Genomic DNA, 4,654 nt, shown 5'->3' with positions numbered 1-4,654 from the left:
TCATGATTGTTTGGTCCTTATCATAACCAGAACCCTGCTCAAGCCAATTTGAAGCAAGTAAAGTATCAGGGCACCTACCATCCAACCGAATGGGAGCCTCTTTTTGTATCTCTGGTGTCAAAACATGGTCAGCTGGTTCTGATTTCACATGGGACTCTGAAAATAACCCAAATTCAAGTTACTAAACTCTAGAAAAAACAATTGAAAAAAATTTAAGCATGTAAATTCTCACTTCCAGGAGACTTGGAATATTAGTTCAACCACAAAATATCTGGAGAAAATAAAATGAACTCGCTGATATAAAAGATGGTGGAAAGTAAAAATAAAAAACATTGATAATGTTAGTATGGTAAGATTTTTGACAAATGACTCAATAACTGGGGTAAGAAATAGCTTTTGCAAATTCTGTCAATCTCAAATAGTTTAAACATCACAGGAATCTAAGGGATATAAGTCAACATTGACGCTTGATGAGAAACATCAAACAAAGTAGGATGTTAGCTAAGTCACCCACGTAAGATTCTTTCAAATGTTTAAGAATCATATATTTCATTTCTTTTACAATTGACTTATAGTTTTGCTTGTTTATATTTTGGTAATTTGCTATTTTCATTCATTTAAATTGAAAAAAAAAAAGACCTTGACAAATTAAAAAAAAGTTCTTATGCAATTTTGATAAAGTTCAAATTTGTTATACTAGTTATATTTCTTTTCTCTTTCATTTATTTTATATTAGATATTTCATGATTATTTTATAATTATAATTGTAATAAAAAATGAGAAAATTTTTAATATTATTTTTGTTTTTATTTATCATCACTTATATTATTATCCTCATTTTTTTTTAACAAAAAAGTAGCAAGGGTAACAATTCTAAAATACTTAATGGCATTTTGGTTACATGGTGTTAATGCCTTTTTTTTTTAAATTGCAATCATAATCAATATTATATTCATATAATTAACTAAATAATTAATTATTATATAATAATTAATTTACAATTATTGAATAATTAATTAATAAATTAGAGTATAACTGAACAACTAAATCCATACACAGTTAGATTTAAACTTAAGACTTTACGATTTTAAAGCCTCCTCCTTACCATTAAGCCAAAGCCTTAGTAGCTCCCATTACCAAAATTAAGTGTATTTAAGGGTATTCATAATTCGATTTTAACTGTATTAATCGATTGAACTAATTTAATTCAGTTAACCGATCAACCACCGAATTAATTTCGATCGATTAACAAAAATAATTTTAAAATAATTTTGCTTTTTAATTAATTCGATTCAAAAACCAAATTAACCAAAATTTTAACCAAAATAAAATATAATTCAAATATAAAATGAAAAATATATGAAATTAATCATTTTATTTCATAAATTATTAAAGTTTTTAATATAATATTTTGATATTTGAATATTTTGTTAGATAATTTTATTTAGTTTGTTTAAAATATGAGAAATTAAGAGTTTAAAATTTAATTTAACTTAAATGTATTTATTATCCGGTTAACCAAAAAAATTAACCGGACCGACCGAATTAATTTTTGGGTTAATTTTTGAAACTAATAAATTTGGCTCGGTTAACAAAAATAAAGTAATATAATTCAATTAATTCAATTAATTCAATTTTGGATAATTCAATTCTAAATTAATCAAACTGATCAAATGAACACTCCAAAGTATATTACTGATGGAATTTTACTGATGCAAACTTGGTTACTAAGCTTGTGTGTATTAGCAAATATTTGTAAGAATTTATAACATATATGTATTTTTTATGTTTTCATTTAATTAGAATTCATAAATAATTTTACAAAATACTATTATATTCTTTTATAAATGAAAAGGAATAGTTTGTTTATTAATTTTTTATTTATATATTTTAATATTCATATAATTACTTTAAAAACAAATTTAAAAAGTTAGAATAAAATGACAAAAATTATAAATAAAAACATAATTAAATAATACTAAAAAATAAGTATTAATGAAAATGTTAGCTACCATTAGGTAAAAACCTTTGAAATTATTTCAATATTGAACCTTAGATATATAATAGTTTCAAATCGGATCTCTTTAAAATGAAGATTTTTTTCTAATGATAGCCTACTCTAATCCCCTTATGAAACTTTTGTTATTGGGTTAGCCATACACTTCACATGTTTCCAGCGATTCACATGACATTATCAAATAATACAAGTTTTGGATAAAACTCTACAACGCATTAGACAAAATTTTAATTATTACTAAATTTTTTTAAAAATTAAAAATTGATTTTGAAATAAAAAACTAAATTAATATATTGAGGAAAAAATATTTTTATCCATGGAAATTTGTGTCAATAAATTATCGATGAAATTTTATAATACCAAAAAAATTATATTTCCTATGAGGGATATATTGATAGAATTTTTCATCGATAATATTATTACTAACAAAAAATGAAATATATACTATTACAATTTTAGGTAGTGCCCTAAATAAAAAAAGTAGCAATAATATTCTAAATCATTTTTTTGGGTCAAATTATGCTAGACTTTGCGAAAATATGGAATTTAGTTTATGCATTGTAATTCATATAAATTTAATTATCGTACTATTTTGATTTAATAATCTTAATTTAATCACTAATTCTATCAATTTTTTATCATTAAATTAGGGGTGTAAGTGAATAGAGCTTTTAACGAATCGTTCATGAATATGTTCAATTTCTATTCATTTATGTTCGTTTGCTAATCTTAACAAACGATCTTGAACACTATTTGTACATTTGTTTATTAAATGAACCGAATACAAACAGTTATCTGTTCGTTTATTTATGTTCACAAACAAGCTCGTTTACGGTTTATTTAAAATTCGTTTGTTTATTATTCGTTTGTTGTTTGTTTATAATAATACTAATAAAATTACATTTTTATCATTTACCCTAATCTTATTTTAAGGTTTGTTTATTTAAATTTATTTGATTATTGTTTATTTATTGTTCATGAATTATTTATTTATACATGTTAGTGAATATATTCGTTTAATATTCACGAATGAGCTCATTTAATTTAATTAAACAAACACAAACCAAACACGAATAACCTATTATTTAAATGAACAAACATGAATGAATAGAGCAAATTTCTTAACGAACACGAACCAAACACAAATATATGTTTGTTCATTCATATTCGATTCATTTACAGCCCTACATTAAATATGCTGACATAACCATTAATTTAATAGCATGGGTATTGAGTTTACTAATGTGACATTGATTTGCTAACATAACAACTTAGATTGATGAAATCAATTATTAAATTATATAAATGGTCTTTATATTTGTACTAAATTTGAAATTTAATCCATTTAGTTTAATTTCATAAAAATCTTGTTTTCATACAAGTTGAAATTAATAATATTGGTACAATTACTAATAAAAATCAAATTTTTAATTTTTTAAAAAAATCAAATTTTATTTTTTTGAAAAAATCAAATCTAAAAAACTTTTAGAAATTTTAATTTTTTGAAAAATATTAATTTAATATTTTTAAATATTTTAATTTTTTAAAAATCATATTTTGAATTTTTGAAAATGATATTTTAATTTTTAAAATTTTGAATTTTTTTGAAAATTTTCTAATTTTTTAAAATATTAAATGTACTTTTTTAATATTTTAATTTTTAAATAAAAATCATTTTTTGATTTTTTAACATTTTATTTAATCAACATTTTTATTTTTATTTTTAAATTTTTGAAATTTTTATAAAATTTTTTATACTTTTATTTAACTTTTTAATGTTTTTTGAAAAAATAAAAAAAATTTTGAAAAATGAAATTAAAATATTAAACAAATTTAATAATTTTAGAAAATCTAAAAAATTTATAAAAAAATTTGAAATATTAAATTTTTATACTAAAATGACTAAATTTTAATTTTTGTGTAAGTGTAGAGATCATTTACATAATTTAACAACTTATTTCATTTATTAAAATTATCACATCAACAAAGCCAATATTCACATCATCAAATCAACGGTCATATTAATATTTTTAACCACAAAAAATTAATAAAATTAATAATTAGATTAAAATTATAAAATTAAAATAATATAAAAATTAAATTCTAAATTTTTAAAGAGTACAAAACCTTTATTATAATTTAACCTTTTTCCGTCCCATCAAACACAAACACTATTAATGAAACTCACGTATTCACATTCACAAAATCTAGGGAGTGTAAATAAAACATGTTCTTTTTTATTTCAACGCGTAACATCCAAGTCTCAATTCTCCTTCTTACTTCCTAATCTCCTATCATTTTCCCTCGCCAAAAGGCACCCAAACGATGGATGGCAATTGAAAATAAAGGGGAATATCTAAATAATAGAAATCAAAGGTATTTAATTACTATATATTTTTTTATGGGCTAAAAATAGAGCATTTTAAACATCTGTGTAAGCTCCGCGTATTAATTCATTTTCAGTCAAATTAAGTGTGTGATCAAGAGAGCATCTATCTCTTGTTATAACAATGGAATCACGTGGCTGTAATGACTGAATCATATATATCCTATTCACACGAGTTCGCACTTTTTTTTTTTTTTTTGCTTATCCTTATCTTTCAAAACACCAAAGAATCCTATGGTCATTCAGTTGTT

Source organism: Durio zibethinus, chromosome 7 (assembly GCF_047325235.1).
Source record: "Durio zibethinus cultivar Kanyao isolate XHJ-2024 chromosome 7, ASM4732523v1, whole genome shotgun sequence".
In the NCBI taxonomy this organism is placed as follows: Eukaryota; Viridiplantae; Streptophyta; class Magnoliopsida; order Malvales; family Malvaceae; genus Durio; species Durio zibethinus.
Note: the sequence above shows the minus strand (reverse complement) of the source record.